The sequence below is a fragment of the Cavia porcellus genome, unplaced genomic scaffold (assembly GCF_034190915.1).
Source record: "Cavia porcellus strain 051 isolate PalLab524CR breed Dunkin Hartley unplaced genomic scaffold, mCavPor4.1 scaffold_8, whole genome shotgun sequence".
Lineage (NCBI taxonomy): Eukaryota > Metazoa > Chordata > Mammalia > Rodentia > Caviidae > Cavia > Cavia porcellus.
The window spans coordinates 86,630,102-86,645,028 of NW_026947491.1; the positions used below are offsets into that span (position 1 = coordinate 86,630,102).

The 14,927-nt window shown below is 38.9% G+C and overlaps 1 protein-coding gene across 29 annotated transcripts in view; it reads left to right on the top strand.

The window, feature by feature from the left end:
- The first annotated feature begins 9,349 nt into the window (after positions 1–9,349).
- The window catches only part of LOC106028966 (uncharacterized), a 129,382-nt gene continuing 123,804 nt past the window's right edge, over positions 9,350–14,927 (top strand). For 16 of the 29 annotated variants that reach the window (XM_063255358.1, XM_063255362.1, XM_063255363.1 and 13 more), the window contains exons 1-2: positions 9,358–11,495; positions 12,313–12,452. The gene's annotated coding sequence lies outside the window, so the exon portion shown is untranslated. Of the gene's footprint in view, positions 11,496–12,312; positions 12,453–14,927 lie in introns of all 29 variants that reach the window. The other 13 variants (XM_063255348.1, XM_063255352.1, XM_063255345.1 and 10 more) reach the window with 5 other exon arrangements.

Here is a 14,927-nt window from a genome sequence, read left to right on the forward strand (position 1 = left end):
ATCTCACTGGCAGACACATGAATACTTTTGTCTTTGTACGTTGCTGACTTCTTAGAATTGACCACACAGCATCATTTACTTTTTCTTTGTATCTGGCCGTGGTTCACTTTCCAAGTGGGAGAATAAAATATTTGCTTATGTTTAGAGATTGTATTCTATAGATTTTATTGTTTGTTCTATTTTGTTAATTTGGTTTTTCTTTTCTGGGTTTCCAATTGTGCCTGAGCTGGATTTCCTGTGTCTCTCTCTAACCCCTGTTAAGGGCCATTTTTATATTCTTTTCTGCCTTTTCTTGCTCCCAACCTACCCTCACCTCGCTCACCTCCTGCCTCGCCCTTCCATTTGAGATTTCTCACTTTTTTCATTGGTTCTTTGTGTCTCCTTGTGTTTTCAGTAGTCTATACTCTCTTGAGTGTCTTCAAATGAATGTTTTTCTGAGCTTTATTTTTCTTTTGCGTTTTCTCCTGACCTGGGAAAGCACCTGTGACATCTGCTGCTCTTTCCTGTTCACCCGTTTCCTGGTGTCCTGTATCACACGCTGTGCTTCTGTTTCATGGAGGCAATTGTAATATACAATTTAATGCATGGCTGATTACATGTTTATGTTTCATCTGCCCCCTTTGAAATGTCAAAAAGATTTTAAGGAGCACTTAATCTATTAGTATACCTAAAAGTGGTTCTTTTTCCTATTTTCCTTATTTTAGTATCTCTATATAGTATGCTTATCTGTTCCTTTTTGATAGCTCATCTTGAAGTAGAAATTTTCTTTTTCTGTATTTGTGGTCTGCAGGAAGTCTGTGTGTGGGAGAAGAACCATGACCATGCATTAATTAAGTCAGAATTTTGTTTTCGACCCAGGGGATGTATGAGACTTAGTTCAACTTTTAAATTTCTCCCAAGCTAGCAGAGAATGCCAACTCTGGGCCGGCTCAGTTTATAAACTCTGTCTTCCCAACTTCCACAGGGGATTTTTCAGCTACTGCCTGAAAACTGTTTTCTTTGCTGTTGATCTGCCTTGGTTTTTGTTAGATGAATACTTTTCCTTTTCAGGACCAAATCAAGAGAAGAAATCTCATGTTTCCAGTTGGTGTCCCTCTTTCCTGAAGTAGTGGACCGACTATTTAGGTTTTCACCTTCAGTTTGTGGTAGAGAAATTTACTACATTCATCACAGAAGTAGTCCAGGTCAAATCTTTGACTTAAATTATCATTTAAGATGTTTCAGTAATGGTGTTTAGATTTGATCATAAATTACCATATCATATTTGTATAACAAACAGTTATTCTGACCATTTTTCTTTCAACCAAATTTCAATTATTTGTTATTTGTGATCATTTTCAATAATAATTAAAAAACTAAAATCAAAATTTCCTTAAATCATGTCAGCCTTTTGGCAAAAGCAAAATAAGAATCAAGAACCTAAATTGTAGAAGCTTAAATGTCTAGTCCTGAAGTGTACTAGTAACAAAATAACTAGAACTAGGGTACCTGCGGCCTCTCAGTGGTTAGTAACACTGCCTGCTTTCTGATTGTACGTCAAAGAAAGTTTCTGGCTGTATCACATGATCACGTGATTAGATAGCTGTAACAATGTATGAAATTAAATCCAAACCCTCCAATCTGCTTCACTTTACTTGGCCTAATGTGGAGAGTTTAGAGAGAAAATCTCTTTAAATTTTATGAATCGGTACTAAGGTGGAAAATGCCTAAAAGGAATTCTTAGAAATAGTATCACAGTTATAGTAATAATTTCAGAATAGCAAATTGGTCACACTCTCCTCTCCCCATCTAGCTTCATTCTTAGAACCTTTGGAAGGTTTTTCATTTCTCTTAGGGTAAGAACCAGGCTTTTAAAATGGCCATCACACTTCCTGTGGTTTGCCTCTTTCCCACATCTCCAGTTCCGCTGCATTTCATGCTTTTATGTTGCTTTTCCTGAAGCAGAACAGCTTCCTGATTTCCCTCATCATTGTTACATGTTTTTCAACCTCAGGGTCTTTGCACATGCTTTTGCTGCTGTGTACAGAAATTTGCCCTGCATCTTTACCTGTTTAAATAATCCCATTCTTTATATTTTAGCCTACAGGTTATCTCTTCAAGGATTCATCCTTGGCTTTCTTAGCCATTGCAACTTCTTTTTGAATCTGTACTTTTCCCTTTTAGCAATTTTCAAGTCTTTTCTACTAGCTATATGTTCCAAGAGCCTGTCTGAATTTGCACCATTTAATTCCTGGTGCTTATAATCATACTTTGCCCCTCACACATGCTTAATAAGTATTTACTGAGTGACTAGTGAATGAAAGAATTAAGAATGACAGTAATCATTTCTCTTTGAGTTCTGAGTTGTGTCAGGTATCTGTCTTATTTGACCCTAGAAGAAGATCTTCATTTCAGAAAATAAGGAAGAAAGTGAAAGGAAAGGGAACTGAAGAGAAAGAAAGGGAAAAGAAGAGCAAGAAAGGAAGAAAGGAAAAGAGAGAAAAGGAAGCAAATAAGAGTCTAATTAAGTGTTCTTGAGGAAGAATTTTTGATCTTGTAAAGTTTTGCATATTTACTTCCCACGTTGGCTGAACATGAAAAGTATACATAGTCTAGAATTTGCATCAAGACCATCTAAACTCTTAAGCCTATAAAAATGAGCAAGGAATTTAATGATGGGTTTGTAGAAGATATATTAGGCATTTTCTGCTTGTAATTGGATTAGTATTGCAAGAAGCAGATCAAATTTTCCCACACATTTCTTACTTCCACCCTTGATCCTATACTAAATCACACAGCCAGAGGTTGCAAAAGGGAAATACAATGTTTAAAATGTATTGTAATCTAGGTCTTTGTCTTCTGGAAGCAAGGAAGGATTTGCTTCAGGTGTAGATGTTTAATTTGCCAGACTTATTCCCTGGTGCAGAGTCGGGGACGGAAGGGGCTGCGGCAAACCCTGTGGTGTTTCCCATCCCGTAGGTGATGAAGGAGGCTCCCACAGAGCATGGGTAGTAGAACAGAGATGACAATTCCGGCCCCACTTTTTCCTTCTCCCCATTTTTCCTGAGCTTACCCACTTGTGAAGGAAGCAAGAGTGGGGTGGGGTCTTGGAGTTTATTCATCAGAAAGAGCTTCCTTGTTCATATGGGTTAAGGGAGAAGAATAAAAAGCTACATCTTGAAAAAATACGGATTTTATGTAGATAATAAAATAATGCAAAGAAAGCATGTCAGATTTTAAGTCCACTTTCCTTAAGTGTGATTCTTTATATAATCTAGAAGATATCCCCTCAATCCTGGTGGTACCCAGAGAGCAATAAAGGCACAGGGACCATTGGCATGAATAGACTCGTGATGGCTTCTTAGCTGACAACTGATCACACTTCCAACCAGGTTCTCTTTACTGGCAAAATTAGAATTTTAATACCTGCTTCCTAGACAATTTCAGTGTTTTCCATAATGCAATATGTAAATAAATATTCCTGTAATAAATAAAATAGTTCACAGATTGCTATGACGAATAAATGATTTGACAATGTCTGGCATATAAGTTGGAATGTGTCAGTGTTCCGTCTTCATTTCTCTTCCTTCTTATTCTAAAGTTTATGGAGCCTCTTACTCTGCTCGGGTTTTGCTTTGCATCCTAGAGAGGAAATCTGGTGGAGGTCTTAGGAAAAGCAACGCTGGAAATAACTGCACGCCAGCTATCTGACACGGAGCATGTACTGAGTTTTTTTGAACTAAGTATTTAAGTGGTTTATAAAATGACCCGTATGGTGGTAGTTGCTGTAGATGACAAGAAAGCACACATGCCCTCATGCTGCTGCTGGCTGGCATGCAGAACTTTTATTAATGTATTGATGGAGAATATTTATTTGCATTCCTGGTTTAAAGTCTGTCAGTTTAAGAGACTTCACAATCAACCAGAAAATAACAGATTTTGAATGAAAATAGCAAGTCAAATTCAGCCTGCCTCATGAAGCAGATTAAATCCTTTCAGAAAGAGGGGATTGTTCCACAACACAAATAATGGACCACTTTAAGCCAAAATACTGTTCCAAATCTGCAGCTTCTGATTTTTTCCACTTAAAACTCTACAGTTCTGGGGGAAGGCAGTTGAGTTTAGTGGGGTAATTAACACTGTCTTCCTCTATTTCTCTTCTATGAAGAAGGAGCCAAATTAGTATCCAGGTGCCAGAGAGTTGTTGAAAGAACATTGACCTAAAATTCAGAATCTGGATTTTGTCCTAGAATTCAATGGCACTGGATACAAACACATTTTCCCTTTGATTTTCAACTTCCTTCCTCTTTTTTATTTACTTATTTTTTGTACTAGAGCTTATCAAATCCAGAGTCTTCACACTGATATTACGTCCCTTGTCCTTTTATTTCTGTGTACTTTTTGAGAGAGAGGAGAGGGCTTGCTATGTGGCCAAGTTGCCCAAGGTGGGCTTGAACTTGTGATCCTCCTCCTTCAGCCTCCCAGAAGGTGGGATACAGTTGTGTGCCACCATGCTGAGCTTTAGTTTACTTCTTAATATATTTATAGGACTTGATAAACTCTTTCTAGAAAAGCATTTTGCCAACCACCATCATTGTTTTATAAGGTAATCTGATTTGTGTTTATGCATACTTTATTTTTCTCTCGCATAACACACCTTACAGCTTTTAATGATTGCTCCTTGTTACCCCCTCTGGTCTTTGTCTATCTATAGGCAAGGATCCTTAATATTCCACAGAGCGAGGTAGCTTCCAGTTTGTACTGTCCCAGTGTACACACCGGGTAAACTCTTGCTCACGGGTCCCTCCTAGTCCAGATTCCTTGCTCTCAACATGATACTCTCTGAAGGACCACCATGGTGGAATCAGAGGCCAAAGTTTATTAGCGCAGATTCATCTAAAGATGCCTCATCTTGTCCACAGGAAATCTTAGAAAAATAATCTGCAAGTCTGGCAAGCTCTTTTCAAAGAAGAAAATAAACTTACTTTAGGATAACTTCCCACTTTAAGAATCCAGGGGAGTCTTCTAATTCTTTCTTTGATAATTGCTCGTAAGTTAGCCATTTAATCCTCTTTATTAGAATTTTCCCAAGAAATTGATGCTAGACTCATTGATCTGCAGCTTCAGAAATCTAATAATTCTTCTTTTGGGGGAGAGATGTAGTTTACATTGTTTGTGTGTGCTCCATTTTCTGGACATTTTTGTGTTCATTTATTTATAAAAGAGGACTGAACTGTCCTAGTGGCTCACCATTTTCTCTAAGATTTAAATTTTCCCCCAATTTAGGTGCTTATCCCACCAATCATTTTAGCTATAAATTTCTCTTACCCCAAAATGCAAAACTAGTGCCCCCGGCAGGCCTGCGAAGGCCTGACGAAGGCCTGGGCTCTCCGGTTCCTCCCATCTTTCCTGAGCTTGCCGGTCCTGCACCGAGTCTACACTTCTGTGTTCCTGCACTACCCCGTGACTGCAGCCACCACGGTCCCCCTGCTGCCAAGCTGAAGCTTTATCGCCTGGGTGCTAAAGACGGACACAATAGCAATCACTGCGCAGGTTCCCGTACTGTGCTCCCTGTTTTCCATCTCCTATCTGTTCCCCTCTTTTTCTGCCTGTTGCTCAATGCCTTTCTGACGTGTCCCAGCACGGCCACATTGTGTATTTACTTGCAGGGATTGTGGAAGTGAATGAAGCCTGACCTCAGGTCCAGGCCTGGAGTGCAGTGGGGGACACTGATGTGGAAATTTGCACGGTGTGGGGTATGATGGGGACTTTGCCCGTGAACTTGGGAGCCAGCCTGCCTAGGTCAAACCTTACTGCTGTATCACCCAAGGTCTCCTTAAACTTCAGCAAGTTTTTAGCTGCTTTGTGTTTCAGTTTCCTCATCTGTGAGCTGGGGATGGTCGGAGCCCTCACGGTGCTAATGACAGGCATTTTTTCAAATATGAAGTATTCAGGATATAAAGTATTTAGGGTGGCACCTGGCGCATGTAAGATCTCCATCAGTGTCTGCATGCTTTTTGTTATTATTATAGTGTAAGTATTATAAGAGAAAAATTTTCTGACCCCCAGCTCCCTGCCCCCACTATGCACATCCATGTATTGGGGGCTCCCCTCTTTTGCTATTTACCGTATATTTATGACAATGTTAAAGTAACACAGTGTAAAGGCCTCTCTCCAAATTACTTACTGGCAATGTATTGAAATATTAGGCTTCTCTCTCTCTCTTTCTTTCTTTCTTTCTTTCCTTCTTTCCTTCTCTTTCTCCTTTTTTCTTCCCTTCCTTTCTTCCTTCCTCCCTTCATTCTTGATACTAAAACTCATCTGACCACAAAACACAACTTCAACTAATAAGTGAAGTTTACAATCTTCATTTATTATCTCATTTAGTACCAAATTAATGTTTCATACAAAAAATCAATAATTTTCTAGTAACTACTGCTTCATACCATACTAGAAATATTATGAAATAAAAGCACATACATTGTGCTCTTATATTTTTAAAAATTTTGAATCATAAAATATCACTGGCTCCAAGAATTTCTGGGGGGACATGTGTAGACTGCAGCCTGACAGTTTAGCTTCAAACGCTGGCTCTTCTCTGTGCATGGCACTGGATGGAACAATGTAGTTGGCCTCTCTGCCTCACATTCTCATCTGTAGAATGGAAGGAACGTTAGAATTGACCTGCAGAGTTGCTAGTAGGATTCAATAGACTAGTACATGGAAATTGTTTAAAATGACATAGACATAGAAGCCATTAATTTATGTTTGTGCCACTTCTGAATTACTCTTGTTGTCTTTTTTGTGGGCAAGGTTTGTACTTTCCAACCTTTTGCTATTTAACTCCCAGAACACAGTAGAGATTCCGTAACAGCTCCTGAAGTAACTACATGAATAAATGACCTCAATCATCGCTTTCTTGTTTTTCCTGAGAGCATAGATGGAAAGCTTTTTTCATTTTTTAACATTTCCTATAGCTCAGCTCATTCTGATCGTTTCATCCTTGAAGGGCTTCACCATCCAGTTCTCCCCATCTCTGGAGACGTGCTTCTCTTCCTACCTTTTATTCTGCCATTATTCCATCAAGCTCATTTAAACCACATTTTCTCAAACAGCGCTGCTTTCTGAAGTTTTGTTTTGACTTCTTTTCATTATTATATATTTTCCTGAATGGAGGTTATGGTAAGTTTTTATCGCCCTTGGAGTCTTCTTCTCTCTTGAGTACCTCTTGAACCCCAGATTTTCACAAGTTTCTGTGGATCTTGTTGAAATCTGCATACACATCTGCGTTTCCCTCTTGTGGTCATGACCAACTATGGTCATTACCCTTGGCCATGGAGGAAGCTGGACTTCACATATCTTAATTTTAACTTTCATTTTCAAATTTCCATCTCCTGTCTTTCTACTTTGATTTTTTAGTCTTCAACTTCCTTAATGCCTACAACCCCTAAATCCTAAGCATTCTCATTCCTTAGAAGATAAGATTCCTTTTCAAGATAGAATTCTACATCTATTGATGTAACCACGGTCCTCCAGCTTTCCCAATTCATTTTATCTCATTCACTGCGCTGCTTTTCTTCGCAAACCTCATCCTGGTGCCTTCTTACATCAAGCAGTTAAACTTTTCTAGAAAAACGAAAATCAGCCACGCATCTAAAATTTTGTTTCACTTTAAACTCAAGATCATAAATCTCAAAGGGACACTCAAACCTGCTAGACAACTCTTCCATATTTATCAAGCAAGCGCCTCATTTCTCTCTGCTCGCCTGCAGCCACTGGATCATCTGCTTCCATTCCTGGCTAAGTTTCTCAAACTGGTGTCTGACATGAGGCCTCCACTTCCTGACTTTTCCGTCACACCTCAGCCTTTCTCTTCCGTGCCTGCTTCCTCCAGCACTCCACAAGGCCCCTGTCAACTCCGTGGAGCTGAATCCGGAGCGGTCTCTTCTATTCGTGCCTTTCTTGACCTCCCAGCAGTTTTCATGCTCTCTTTCTGATGCAGCCTCTTCCCTGAGCTTCTGAAGCACCACGGCTCTGCTGTGCCTCTCCTCTTCCACCTCTCTGGCTGCTGCCAGCCTTTTATTTTTGTCTTTAAACATTGACATCTCTCAGCTCTTCTGCTGAGAGTTCATTTTCTATTTTACATACAGATTTTTCTTAGGTAATTTTTTTTTCTGAAAAAGAAGAAAGTGTCTTCAGATACTATCTATATTCGGACACCTCACAATCTGTCTTCTGCCCAGACTTGTCTCTGGACAGTCATGGATGTCTACTGTCTCACATGTCTAAAAGTGAAGTTTTGCTATCTTTGCTTTCAAATCCCCATCTCACAGTTCCTCAACTCTGAACACCTTGGCGTTGTTGGCTTCTCCTTTTGGCTCAACCCACGGTCTGTCCGTCTCTATGTGCTGACAATTCTACCTCCACTGTCCACTGTAGTCTGCCTTGGTCACTTGGTGGCCTCAGTGCTGCCATTAGCATTCTCCACTAGCTCTTTATAGTGATCTCCTAATTCATCTTGTTTCTAAATTCACCTTGTTCCACCCTACATAGCCTGCAGAATGATCTTGAAAACAAAATTAGTTCAATACGGGGACGCAGGTCTACATCCCAGTATTTATGCTAGCACTGCAAGAGGAACATGAGTTCGAGGCCAGCCTGAGTTGCATAGCAAGTTCAAGGCCATCCTGGACTGCATAGTGGGATGCTGTCTCCTAAAACCTAAATCAATGAATGAATCAATGAGTTGTGTCATTCTTCTGTGTAAAACCCTACGACTGTGTCCCCTTATTGCTGGAATTAAGTTAACCTGCAATTGCAATTTATGGCTTCTGTATCCATCACCCTAGCTTACCAGGCTTCATCCACACTGGGCTTCTTTTATTTCTTCCAAGATGGAACAATCTTGCATTTGGAATCCTCCTCCCACACAGCCCGTCTCAAAGACACCTCTCTTTTCCTTAATAAACATGCACATTTTATTCGCTTACTACTTCTGTTTTTCCCCGTCTCCTCACCAGACTGGAAGGGCCATGAATACAAGAATGACCTCTCTTGTCCATAGAAGCCGAAATATCCCCCATTTACCAAAGTTTGTGGTGTGAGATGTGTTTAGGAAGAATGTGTCCAATGAGTAAATCCACAAATTCCATTTGATATAGACTCTAGTGCTTCTGTGACTCCTTATACTGTGAAGTTCAGAAGTATGTAGAATAGCGGGAGATATCCCTGTCTTCTGTGTTATCTTGCACTTAACTATACCAATTGCCAAACTAGAGAAGAGCCGTGCTTCCCTGTCCTCAAAGAGCTTTGCTAAAGTAATATTTTGTACTGTGCCTACCTGTCTTACTACCTCTTAAAATTTCTACATATGTCAATTCATATGTTTTCTTTAAAAATTCGCTTTACAGCTTATTTTCCCTTAAAAAGAGAGGAGGGAAGATCTTACTACGGTGCTTAGGTTTGTCATCACTGATTAAAAATTCAGAACTTGGATAGCTAATTTAGGCTATATGTTCTTTGGAAATCTTAATAAAGTATAAAATAAGGTACAAGTTATAATAACCACAGGAAGAGCTCGTAGATCTCTATATATTTATAGTAATTAGAATATTTTAATATGAAATACCTAAGAATATATTATATCTCTACTACTTTCATAGAAATGTTCTTTTTGGCAAACTGACCATTATTCTTATATTAGTTTTTATCTAGAAAGTTTGATATATAAAACATGATTTATAGAGATAATTGCCAATGTATGATTTTTTTTCATATCTCAAAAAGGCATCTCTGGAGCTAAGTGTATTTGTCATACATCTACAGCATTGTGACAAGAATTCAATATATTTAATAAGTCGTTAGAGAGCAGACATTTCTCTTGGGATTACGGCAACCTATGACTAGGATTATTCAAGGTTCAACATTATTAAATACCATAAGAGTTGAAAGAAAAATCAGTATAACATTTAAAATTCATTTAACTATTCCATTTTAATGGAGAGAAGAACTACATAAAACAACGTGGAACTATATTAAGAACTAAGCTCTCGCTTTATTAATTGTTGGAAAGAAAGGCGTGGATTTCTTCCATAGGTTTTCACTGTTTTGCAGTGAATAGTCTGGATTAATTTGAAAATGCAAGCACACTTTTTTCATAGAAAAAAAAATTAAATAAAACTATGTAAACTAAGAGATAAAAGAGAAGACTAAGTACTGGAATAAACATTGCAGTCGAAACTAAAGTAACTGAAGTGAAAATGTTTTCATAATGAACTTTTATGTTTAACAAGCCCAGACACTTGGAACAGTGTAAGCTATATTAAAGCCTTTTATGAAAGGATTATGTTTTGTGTGATGAGTGTTTTAATATAAGTATGGTACACTGCGTAAAATATAACTACATTTAACTGAAAGTAATTATAAGAATTCAGCCAAAATTATTTTTCTCCTGCACTATCACAAAAACTGATACAGGAAAAAAAAAAATTTTTTTTTTTTCCTCCTGGAACCTTTCACCAACATGTCTCTGTTTCAATTATTTCTGGCAGTATACATTGCATCTCTGCCTCAGCTACCTTTTATGTCGACAGTTGGTAGCACAAGCCTTTTAACACACAAAGGGTACAGCACTTCAGCCAATCTGTGATAAAAGGGGAAAAATGAAATCACTATGGAAACTGCAGGAAGGATCTAAAAGCTCTCTTTATAAAGTAAACGTCTGATGTTTGTGACTACGGGGTAAGAAATTCATAAATCTGTATGATGCTATCATTTCTGATTTGTTATCACCGCCAATGCCAACTCGAGGCAGCCTGACCTTGACTTCATTAAGTGCACAGCTCAGGTGCAACAGGAGGAGGACCACCGTGCTCCCTCCCAGCGCTGCGGTGCAGGGCTGGTGCGGCTTGCCAGAAGGAACTAACTTGCTTGGAATCTTCCCTTTCTCTCCCTGTTCCATCATCGTCATCGTGTTCTTTTGATTCACAGAGACTAACTTGATGGAGCCAGGCACAGGGAGTCACTCTCCTCTGGGGTGTTTCGGTTTGTCTTTCCATTGAGAAACGCAGCAAGTCTCAGACTCAAATGCAACTCAGGAAACTATGTTTGGTCCCGAGACGGGCCTGCCTTTGATCTTGAATTGAAAAAAAAAAAATGTTAACCGTCTCCTTCCACTCCCAAAACTGGTAAATACCACGGAGAAGCAGCCTCACTTCACCGCGTTCAGTCCCCGAAGGATGAGGAGGCTGTGGGGACCCTGCTGGGGGACTCTCATCTGACCCGGGACAACAGTACGCAGATGGGCCAAAGAGGAGGCTCAAAAATCAGCCAGTTCTCTGAAGAAGCAGCTAAGTGACTTTTATAAAATAGTCACATTGTTATTTAAATAAGGCTCCTTGATCCTAGCCACCAGTGGAAAGAGAGACTGTGGAGCCCACAGGCTCCTGAAAGTTTTCCAGTGTGAAATTCTTCAACTTCAAGAATAGATTCTTAATCCAGAAGGAAGGAATTTTCAAGTAAGTAGACTCATTTCGGCATTGCATAGGCTGCTGCTATGTTTATTTTTGCCATGTTTATCAGTATTTACCACTGTTTAGCATTTCAGGCAACAGCAAAAAAGTTTCTGGCAACTTTACGACCATTGTAATGCAGCGAAATGTCAAAGATTAATGTGCGTGATAATTGATTTCATATTGTCATGCTGTAGTTAGGCAATTATCAGCATCGCTAATCTAATGTTTCCAGGTACTTACGAATAATTAGCAATTCTGCACTAGCATCTCAGACACACTTCTGATGACAATATTGTATTAAGTTTTAAACTTGAAAAGGGATGTTGTGTAAATGATACTTGGGGGAAAAAATCAGTAAATGAAAGAGAAGTGCTCTAATATTGAGCACAATTCAGCACAATCACCGAGGAGGATACATTGCTTAAAATAAAAGAATATGACATCTGTACTATAAACTTTATTAAACTTCTTCTCCTGCTAATGACTAACTTGGCTGCTTACAATCTCCATGGTGCGTTCCCTTACGTTGTAAGAGTGTTAATGATCAGTTACATAGAATCTAATCGAAGTGTGTATTTGGACACCCAAATAGAAATACAGGCATACTTTCATTGGAAAATATTTAAATGCCTCATACATCCAGACTCCACTGATGCTTTTTGTGCATATAATGAAAGCCAATTATCTGTGGAGAAAACTTGTCTGGGTGGAAGGAAGTTAAATTGGTTTTTAAAGACTTCTTTAAACAGCAGTAGCTGGGGAAAGGTCCAGTAACATTTTAGATCAGGATTGTAATGACTTTGCCATATTAATAAATCAGGCTCTCCTTGCACTTTTATGAAAACATTTGGATGGGGAAGACAGAGCAACTGGAGACAACCAGGGTCCCCATGGCTCTGCCTGCACCTGCACACTCTGCCAATCGCTGGGAAGCTCTGGGACCACTGCTGGAGAAGCCAGGTAGGTCCTATGTCGGCCAGAGCACAGGATATAGATAATATAGACCTAATAAAAGATGTCCAAAATTCCAAGTCTTGAAGGAAATATTTATGTTCTAGAATATTCTGTGATTTGGGGGGGGGGCTGTACAAAGTAAAGGAAGTAAAATTTTTACCAATTTTTTTTTTTTTTTTTTGCCTAATCCCCTGGTGGGGGAGTTCTCCAACTTCTATGAAATGCTTTTGTGTTGCATATCAACTCTCATCAATCAGTTACATGTTGGTTTCTCTTTTTCATTGTGTTATATGTCTGAGACTATTTAAGAGAGCATTTACAGAAACATGGAAAAACATATTGTTCCGTTTATATATAAACAATGCAAATACTTTCCCTTTAGTGCCATTCAAAATATTAACATTTTGTTCTCTATCTGATTGTCCTCTGAGTTGGATCTAGCAGCTATTGGAGAATAAGAAAGGCAAAACACTCTACCATTATCTTGGAATATCTTATTCTTCACTAATTTAGGAGTGCACTATTTCACGGGCTTTTCTAAATCCAAATGGTTACTTAACTTAAACGACACGTCAGAAAGTTGATCATGAAGGCTACACCACATATATTATTGTGTTGCAGTGAGCGAGTAACTAAAGAAAATGCTTATTTTTTTCCTCCCACTAGAAATCTTATAATCATTGGATGGTGTGACCTGATAATATTCTTCATTAAATTAATCATGGCTTTTCAGAACAACATTATCAGAAATATTACTTCCCCTTAATTATGAATTAAATGAAAAACATAAAGACTTCTATATCTGGATCTTTAGTTCTGGAAAGTTTTAGTTGATAGCTCATAATATATTTTCTTGTCAGCTAAATTGGATTCTCAGGTTTATTTCCAATTTCAATTTTGAATGTAATCATGGTAATACTTCCCTCTCACACCCTGCAGAAATTTTAGCTTTCATGTCTGACTTTCCCAACTCTCAAAAAACTGAAGATCTGCACAATCCCCAGGAAATCTCTGTATGGCACTACTTACTTACTCTAAAGAGAACTTCAGAAGTTGTTCATAGTTTTATTTTTTCCCCTACTAGAAAACACTTCAAAATTCTGCCATTAATTTCCATCATGCCATCAGAAATATTGATTCTTTCTGAGCCTTCCCACTGAACCAGAATTTACTCATTAATCTCAAATCAGCCAGCAGAGATAAGCCAAAGATGTATTCAGAATTTTAGTATGTAATCTAAGCTATATGTAGATTATGCACAGAGGTGATCTTCTATGTATTTAATAACTACATAGACTATTTTTAGCTTATTGGAATTGGGTGACTTTCAATATTCCCCAAGAGTCCCTCAGAAGTTATAACAGCATGAGGTCCATTACGTGAATGAATAGCTGAATGTGTCAGTAGCATGTCTTGGGGGGAAATTATAAAAATAGGAATATTCTGTAATATAGAAAATATATTCTGCCTTTCTTTCACAACCTATGGGAAACCTAATCTCAGGTCTCTCTGGTCAAGCTATGTGGACGTAGCGATTCAGCAGAGCATCTGAGGAGCAAACTGCCCCTTGCTACTGTGAATAAGTGATATCCCCAACTAACTCTTCTATGTGGATGCCTAAAAAACCCAGCACTTGGGATCTTTTTTAAAGAAGTAGTTTACACTTCATGTTGGGCTCTTGCTTGACAATTATTTGGTGAATCAGGGATCAGTGTGTGAAGAAGCATAAACTTACAGCTATGTGATAGACCTCAGAGTTTGAGAGACAGAGACATCCTCTAGAAACTTCAAAACCCTTTACTGAGAAAACAGATGCTCTTTTTCCCTACTTATGAACATGCAAAAGTATATATCTTACACAAACACTGGTACCCATTTATACATGGACACACACACATCTGCACTCTCCCCACGGTGGTATCTGTTTTTTTATTTGCATGTGTCCACGAGTCCCATCAGTGTTGATAACCCTCCACACATGCCTCCAGAAAACAATGTGAGAACTGTCTGCACTGAACATGTGAAGGGCTGAATACTTAAAATCTGCTTAGCACACTAAGTTTGGTTTTATAACGACACAGACGTGCAAGAGAAAGATCAAAAGAAAAATAAAACACAAGAGAGATAATCACATCTGGATGGGGCCTGGTAATGCACTAATTAAATGTGCTTACACCTAAGTCTTATCACATGCTCCGGAGTGAGCGCCCCCCCAACCCCTGCAGCCTCTGAGGCAGGCTCCACAGCCCTGTGTGAAAGCTGTCATCCCCTCTGTGCCCAGCACTGTTCAGTGTGCACTTATCACCTACCCTTCTTGTTTGACTGGGGAGGCTCTCTGTTATTTGCTATTCTGATAGTCATGACAGACAAAGTTGTCCCTCAAATTCATGACAATAGGCATAGTCTTTGAAATGGGTGTGAGATAGACTCAGTTGAAGCGGCTGCAAGATTCTGTGTTTTGTTTCTGGCCTGAAGGCTTAG